The sequence below is a fragment of the Cryptomeria japonica genome, chromosome 1 (assembly GCF_030272615.1).
Source record: "Cryptomeria japonica chromosome 1, Sugi_1.0, whole genome shotgun sequence".
In the NCBI taxonomy this organism is placed as follows: Eukaryota; Viridiplantae; Streptophyta; class Pinopsida; order Cupressales; family Cupressaceae; genus Cryptomeria; species Cryptomeria japonica.
In genome coordinates this window covers 514,842,088-514,851,569 of record NC_081405.1, presented here as the reverse complement: position 1 = coordinate 514,851,569, position 9,482 = coordinate 514,842,088, and positions in this window count along the sequence as shown.

Genomic DNA, 9,482 nt, shown 5'->3' with positions numbered 1-9,482 from the left:
TTTGTAGGGTTGAGTATACCTCATTCGTCCTTAGAATTTGGGTTAGGTGGTCGTAAAACCCTCAGTTTACCCTAGTCATGCTCAAGTGAGCATCGCTTGTGGTCTGTCAATTCCCTTTTCATTTGGGTTTGCAGGTCGGGTATTTGGTTGTTTTTCTTGGGTTGCATGCTTGGTGTGTGGTTAAACTGAGTATTTAATCCTAAGTAGCTATTTTGATTTAATGTGTTCATTTATGCATTAGTAATTAAGAAACTAAAGTAAATAGGTTTCTTTCATATAACTAATCATTAATTAAAAATTGCTCTATTCATGTTTGTAGCAAGTTTAATTTAATGGTTAATTTTAAATAATAAAGTTATTCAGTTTATGCATTTTGAAAGGGAAGATTTAAATTTATTGAAAATAGAAATAATTTAATCTCTTTTTCTTTTTGGAATAGAAAGGTTAATTTTAAATATTTAAGAAAATCAATTTTGATTAGAAAAGTAAGTTTTATTCATATATATTTGATATAGTGTGAAAGATTGATTTTGAGAATTTAATTTAATTAAAAATATTTTACCCTTCATTAATATTGTGAAATACAAATATTAGCTTGGTTAATATTGAGAAAATTAAAATTAAATGAGGGAGAGAAGCATTTTGATTTTTTTTAATTAGAAAAGCAAGTTTAGATTATTTGAATAGTTTAAAAAAAGAATGATTTTTCTTTTTTATTGAAAAGTTGTTTAAATTCTAAAATAAGGGATTAGGTCAGGGGATTCTTCTATTTAACCCTAGGTTTGGAAATATTTTTTTTTGGGGGGGGGGATTATTTTTTTGGAGAGACATTTTGGAAAAAGATCTGGAGTAATTTTTGGGAAAAATATTTTCGAAAGAGAAGATTTGATCTGGAGATTGGAGGTTGGGTTCTACAACAAATCTCATCCAGGATGGCTAAATGAGGTAGGAATCTGTGTATCATTTTGATTATTTGCTTAATCAAAGATTTGTGTTTGGTATTCTCCCTATTTTGTTTTTGGTTTAAATCTCCTTGATTGATTTCTTGGTTAGATTTGGGTTTGGGTTCTTAAATTCCATGCATAATAGCTTGTGTTCTTGCAAAGTTGGTTAAATTGTGGGTGAGGAATGATTTATTTTGCCAAATATGGACTTGGTTTGAAGAAAATTGCATGTGGGTCTGGGTATTCCTCAATTTCTTGAGTATTTAATAACCTGTGATACAAAAAATTAAATAAACATTTTACCCTCTCTGTAAAACTGTGAATTTTATCAACACTAGGGTTTATGTTTATTAGAAATTTGTTTTAGTTTGTTTTTGTTTTATTTCATGGATTTTTTGGTTTATTTTGAATCAATTTGATTTAATGCAAAAATCAAAATTTAAATTTATTGGGAGAAATTAAAATTTTTGGGTTGGAGGGCGGGGAGCTGAGGGCTCAACCCATGCCTCCTCTCCAGCATGGATCGCAGCCCGCGGGGGTCTGCAACCACACTAGTGGTTGCAAGTTTTCCCACGCCACCATGTGGATGCCGAGGGACCTATGTCCACCGCAGTGGCCACAGCCCCACGACTACAACATGATTGCCTCACTCCCAGATATGGGAGGTGGGTCTGTGATAGCCCTAGCGTTTGTTTTTTTATTATTTTTTTTTAAGTTTTAAAAAAATATATATATATATATTATGTTTTAATTGGTTTTATTATTATTAAACTTCAATTAATATATTTTATTCTTATATATTAATTATTAATTTTAATTTAATGTATATCTTAAATATATGTTAATTAAGATAATTTATATATTAATATATATTTTTAAATATATATTAATTTTCGGTTCCTTTTAGTGTATATTGTCAATGAACAATAAATATTATCCAATCTGTAATTTTAGTAAGTTAGGTATATATAGAGATATATATATGCTAGTTAATATTTTTAGATGCAGTATTTGTTTTAAATATATGCAAGGGAACTATATATTCTTTGAGAAATGTTTAGCTATCTTTCTTTATATTTTCTCTTTATGTGTACTTCCTTTTTTGGTAAGTGTATAATTATGTTGCTAGAGAGGAGATTAGATTATGGCTTTTGACCCAAGATGAAATGATGTTTTATGTGGAAAAATTAATATCTTATGTTAGTCAATTAATATGAATCTTTGATTTTATATCATTGAGTATTCAATGTATAGAACATTTATGTTAATGTGTATTTGGTTTAAAAACTCGTAATGATGTTCTTATGTTATGTTTTGATGCAAACAAACTTAGTGAGTTAGAAAATCAAGAACAACATGTACTTAGATGAGGTGGATAACTGCAATCAAAGTTAGATCATTTAGGAAACTTGATCAACTTTTATTGTTTAAACCAATACACTAATACATTTAGCTTAAAATTTCGACGAAGGTTTCCGACAGAGAAGGTATATTGTGATCAAACTTGATTTTTTTTTGAAAAAATGCTCGATTTCATCAGAATTCCGACGATAATTCAACATTTGGTTTCGACGTAGAAGGAATTGGCAATGACATTAGGGTTCTTTTAGAAAAAGTGCCCGCGTTCGTCGAAATTTCGACGACCGCGTGCATTACAAAAAAAAAGAAGAAAAAACCAAGTCATTTCATAAATCCTGCCTCTCATTTGTCCCAATATCATCGATCGGTGCCTTTTCACGAAGGAAGAAGCATCTAAGCCAGCTGGTGGTTGGTGTGGAGGGGAAGTGCCTTAGTCTCATGCCTGTATCGAAGCTTTGGTCCGTCTGCTCTGCGTCTAGTAAGTCCTTGGCTATTTGGTTGGTTTTTTAGTATGGTGTTTGGAGTGTATGGTCTATAATGCTATCTGTAGCCCTATAGCTCCCTCCTTCGGTTGGAGTGAGATGACACCAGCAACTGAAGTTGACCGAGTTTTTATGCTGGTGCTTCTACCTTAGCTATTGTACTTTCTTCTTCTGCTTCTAGATATATTCTATATGATGCCGCCTATGATGCTACTAGTTATGGATATGCTACTAGTGCTACTGCTCTGTAGTGAACCTATGGGTTTAATCATGGGGGGAAGATCATTGATCACTTCCCAAGGAACTGCCCCAAGTAGAGCTGGAACTAAGATTGCTGGAAGCTCTGGAGATTTACCACCCTATCAAATTACAAGGTTGCCCTCATTTCAATCCCTTCCATTATTTTATTCATGCGAATCATATTGTTCCCTTTTTTTGATTTTTGTATGAAAATAGTGATCATAAACTGAAAAATATTGGCATGGCATGGATGGTGTGTCATTGTGATGCACAGTTTATCTGATAATTTTGTATGCACTTATTTGGTTTTGCTTGGTGAGGCCAACTTTAATGCAGTAAAAACAATGCTTTGATCACATTCTTGAATATTTATAAATTGAGTCACACTTGAATGTCACCTATAATTGTTATGCTACAACTTAATCACATGTCTAGTGGAGTAATAGACGACCTTATTTTGCTGGACGAATTTGGCAATTAGTTCATACCATTGTGAGTGTCTCCCATTACCATTCCACTATAACCTTTTAGACCACAACTATGGGATGCATATGGGACAACTCATTGCTTAAACTTTAAATCAAAATACTTCCATGGCCAAGGGTTTAAACTTTAAACCTGTACATATACTATTGCTGTGCATAACTGAGAAATAACTACGAAAGCCTACATGAGCTATTGTTTCTCAATTTATATGGATATATATGTGTTGGTGTTTCCTACTAGTTCTTAGACGTTCCCTAAAGAACAGTCATATCTTCATTAGTTTACTAATTTGAAAGATATTAGGAAAGGTCTAGTACCAGCTTGTAGAGTCACTATAAAAGTTTTAAAAGAAGATTGTGATTTACCTTCCTCTAAATGTGTTACTAGTATAGGGAGATCCTCTGTCCTCTACTTCCTTGATCTTCTTGAGTCCTATTCATTCTTATAGTATGTAGTTCAGTTAATTCATATATCATACTAAAAACCCCATCTTCATTATTTTCATCATTGATCTTTGAGAACAGATTCAAGAGAAATCATATTGTTTATAGAGATATATGTCTTCTTCTACTACACCCCTCCATGATATTGCATTAGTCATGTAGACTAATTTAACAATTGTGTTCTTACAAGAGCAATTTGAAGTGATGTGGCAAAGCTTGTTGCAAATATAGTAGATTATAGTTTTGGATCGAGGCTTGGGATACTTGCACTTGTAAAGGTGAGTGTGTTCAAAGCATGAAAATGATGATGATTAAAGGATCACTTACAAAAAAATGAGTTTGTATTTTTTGTGAGAGTAATGCTTGTGAGTAAAGGGCTAGAAACCAAAGGGGCCAGTATAAGGAAAGTAAGGATCACGAGACTTGTTTTATTGCTTAGTAAAATTTTGAATATATTTGTTCTGATTGATGAAATGAATTATTTCAATTTGAGCCATATCAATGAGATGAATCAAAGAACAAGTAGCAATAATTGTTGGTGTAATAGGGATATTACCTAGCTACTTCCACTATTAGGTCATTTTTATGCCTTATCATTTAAGTTTACTTAAGGTATACATAGGATACTTATCACTTTATGTCTCATATCATAAGATTAAGATACTTTCATAATCTTATGATATCCTACATGTCTCATCTTGACCTATATAATCAAGGGGTTCTATTTATAATCTCATTCATTCATATTGTAAACTTGCATTCATTGATAGGAATATAGTTTATTTGTGTCATATTGATCTTCTCATTTTTTTGTGCTTTCCATTAGACCTCTAGATCTTGGGTGGCTATCTCCATAGTCAAATCTTAAAATATTTACCTTTCTAGATTCTATAAAAGAAATGGTTATATCAAGAATATCATATGGAATAGCTTCTAAATATTTGCATTTGATAACAATATTGTTAGAGCATTTTGCTTTATAGGAAAATAATCTAAACTAGACCTTTTTTTTCAAGCTAAGACAAAACAATGTAAGGTAGTACAATAATCACTTTCTCTAAATTGAGATTTTTTGGCAAAATTTTCCAAAAAATATCTAAATTAGTCACATAAACATACTTTTTCACTATCTTCCCCTCCATATAAACCCTTGGATCAAATAAGGGTATAATTCTGAATGCTCTCAACTAATACATAGTAATATCTTTGTCACATTGTTTTAAGTTTCATATCTCATGGTAGTGGTTACTCTTGTCATATGATTGCTATTGTGTAGATGGGTCCTTGAGCCCTGGTTTAATCCCATTTTTTAATCTATATCAAAGATATTCTTGGCATCCTCACTCAATGGTGATCAAGCTCTCCCTACCCAGAATAACCTATCTCTAAATTTGGAAAATGGGTGCAGAAGGTTGAGTATGAGTACACTTCAGTTATTTGTCATGCTTGTTAAGGATTGAATGAAACAAACTCTTGTTCATGGATCACCTTCTTATCCTCCTATGGAAGTCATTCTTTGTGTGGTCTACCATGACCATAATCAGGGTCTTAATAAATGTATTAGATACTCTCTATTATAAATAAGAGAGTTATCATAATATAGTCGTGGCGAGTGGTTACAAATAAGATTAGTGGGTCTATAGTTCCCACTTGGTTTGTACTTAGAAACATTATCATTTCTTAGTTGTATGGAAACTAAAAATTCATGCATCTAGCCAAAAATACACACTAGCTATTATATGATTCCACTAATGAGAAAAGCCCAGTCAATCTTATAGTTTGTGGAATTAGTCATGTCCCTCATATAGAATATCTATATATGGAGTATTCTTTCCTATAGATTACCTATTATTTTGCTTAATAATGTGATTATTTCACATACATCATAAAAGTGCCCTTCTAATATATTTGTGCATCAATATTGAAACCATATTTTTATTAACCAACCAATGATAAGAATTATCTTAAACATACCTCTATATTTGAATCCCACTAGCTTTTATAATCAACCATAATAACCTTAAAAATGCATCGACGCAACAAAGCCTAATAAATCATCAATTGTCTTAGGTGAATCTAGCCAAAGCCAACCCATCAAATCCACTAATCTCCCTTGCATCCCAATCATAAAATTTTATGGTTGTTGGAACAAGCTTGGGAGATTTAGTTCTTCCTTTGCAAATCAACATACCCTATTTTGGTTTCCCAAATATTTACTAAATAACTTTGAAGATAAATTGGGAAGAGAATCCATCATATAGATATTTTTTTTCAATAGCCTTAGAGGACATTGTTTTGTCTAACATTTATTATAATAGCTAATACCCAATTTTTTTATAAGATAACAAGCAAAACCTCCTCTTCACAAACTATGTTTTCCTTAACAATCCAAAAATGAAAAAAGGAACCCACATAAAAACTACTTACTCCCTACCATGAAGGCAAAAGAACATACAATTTAAAGATAGATGTACCAAAAGGAAAGAAATATCACCTCAAAATCTGTCTTGAACTTATACATTGAATCTATACACATGACAATCCCCTTAATAACTCTCTCACAACTTTCAATGCTAGAAGAATGAGTGTTTTCACAAGACTTTCATACTAAGATATTTATATCAAGATTCACTTGCATAGTTTTAGAGTCAAGATGACCCATTCTCATGAGTAGTTTACATGAACCCCTCATAAGAATGGATCACTTAGTACTCATTTCATCAAAGTGATGCTCATAGTATTATTGAAAAATTGTATTATTGTTCCAAATTTTGTGAATATTTAGGAGACACAAATAAAATATAAATGTAATCATTCCATATTTTTGTAGGAGATATTGGAATGAGACTAATAGGAAGAGTAGTAAACATGAGTCACAATGAGCACTTTAGAATAAATCTAAACATTATAAGGAAGAGTAGCTTGGAAAAATAGAAGCGTAATTTATTTTCCAATATGCAATATTATTACTTGGGAAAGAATGTTGAAAGAGGACTGAAAAGATTCCTTGAGCTAACATTGTCTCACTTATCCAAAATTATGAGGAAGGATTCATTAATGAAATGGTCATTAACAAGATGGAGAGAATAATAATTAGGAAGAGATAGATTTCACATGCTACTAGGTGACTATATTGGAGAGAAACTAGAGGCAAATAATTTAGCTTGGCCATGACACAAAGTCTTAGAATAGATGCCAACCTTGGTGAATGGAATGAAAATCCCAAACAATTAATGAGTGGTGAGACAAGTAGAGGCATCTATAAATTTTTTTTTGAATATATATAAAATAAAGAAAAAATGGGACTAAAACCAAGGGAAATTCACATGGAAAGGATATGATGAAAATAAAAATAAATAGTTTGAAGATAATATTAGTTACCTAAAGGATATTCCACTTGATTATTTGGTATATCATAACTATTTTGACAAATTTTGAAACCATTAGAGGTACCTTTTACTTCTGTAGATGAGGCATTCATTCATGTTGAAGTTGTGATAGCTTATTTGCCTCTTTATAGACAACAAATTATCCATATGAATTATCATATATACTTGTAACCTCCATCCCAAACCACCTATTTCACTCTTCTTCCTTTGTGTACCTCTTTTATTCTTCCATTACCTCTTCGCTTACCTAAATTCAATCCAAAACATAGTGTATATAGAATCAAAAAAATTCCATATTTGATTAATATTATCCACAACATGTCAAAAAGACAAATACCACACTTACTGTGTCATCAACCAAAAACAATTTACTTACATATTCAAAGAGTTCAATAATGGAGAAACATCCATGCGGTGCTCTACACATGTCCTTGAAGGTTCAAGAAATACTTATCCTCTATTGGTCCAAACTTTAAATCACTTTCCATGCATGAAAATAATTGCAACCATACACAATTTCCCACCCAATGGATTCTCTCAAACTAGTTTACTATATGAACATAGGGTCAAGGAAAAGCGGGCCAAAATAGGAATCCAAGTGTCTTAAAAGCCTTCAAGACCATAGTGGTGAGGATTGAATTTCTTTCTTTAGTGGTATCTTTCTGTAGATTAATTAGTTGGTTATTGTATTAGGACCTTTTCCTAATTTAAAAAAAAATATAAAGATTACATCCCTAAATATCGCATTCATAATAGAATAAATTTCTGCAATATTGAGACTATATTCATAATAGATTTATAGTGATGAATAAAGAAATATTTAAGATTATCAAAAAATTGATGTTTTCTTTCTCCCAACCATCATTGGATATTGGGTGATCTTTGAGGCATTATGTCAAATAGTTCATGTACCTTATCTAAGCTTACATATTTTGCATGCATGTGTACTTGGGGAGTTGCACTACAACATCTATACTCACTAATCACATTTGGTTGGAAGTTTCTAAATCCATTTCAAACACATCTTGTGCATATCCTGCAATGTATGCTAATGGTGATTGTCTTTAATGGCTTCATTGTGTGCATAATTGATTGACTCTTCACTCCTAAGACCTTCAAAAGTCTTTAATGGCTTCATTGAGTCCTTTTGTCTTCCAAATTCACTTGCACCAACTTGAATTCTCCTTCAATGCTTTATTGCCTATTCACTTGGAATTGAATTGATTTTATAACTAAGAGATCACTTGATTTTATATGTCTTGAAAGCATTTTATCCCGATGGCTTTAAATTAAAGTACTTTCTCTTCTATCTGGTATTGGTGGAGCAGATCCTTTTATGATATGTAAGTTGAGAATATTTAATGAAAGGTCCCTAAATGAATACACTTTAAACTAATTTTAATATACCTTGAAGTGTGCAATATGGAAGGTTTGTATTCTTAATCTCCTACCCATTTCTTAATTTAAAAGGTGATATCTTTATTAAATATCTTTATTAACTTGATTTCTCCTTCAATTCTTGATGAATGCTTGATTGCATGTTCACTTGGAATTGAATTGATTTTATAATTAAGAGATCACTTGAATTGTAGGTAAACCCCTTCAAATGATAGGGTAGGCTTCCTTTTCTACCTAATATATGTCTTGAAAGCATTTTATTGTGATGGCTTTAAATTAAAGTACTTTCTCCTCTATCTGGTATTGGTGGAGTAGAGGTTGCATTTCATCATCCTAGGATACATATTTCCGCAGATACAACACAAGTTAAATGTATCCTAGGTTGATGGAAAGCAACCTTTGCTCTAGAGATCACCAAAAATAGAGAAAGAACTTTAATTTAATGCCATGAGGATAAAAGTCTTTAATCAAGAAAGATAAAATTTGAGTTTGATTGTCATCATTCACTTTGCCAAATTCTTCACACGTAACTCTTGAATCAATTTCCTACTCACAAGAATTTTATTATGTCTCAAATATAGGGAAACAGAAGGCTTCAAATAGTAAACTTGAACATGCAACTAAATCCATTGACTAACCAGAAGAACAAAATTAAGAAACGGTTTGATCATCTGAGAGATGTTGTAGACTTGCAACTCACCAGCTAAGTTTTTGCAGGTAAGAATTTTTTTTGTTTTGGTT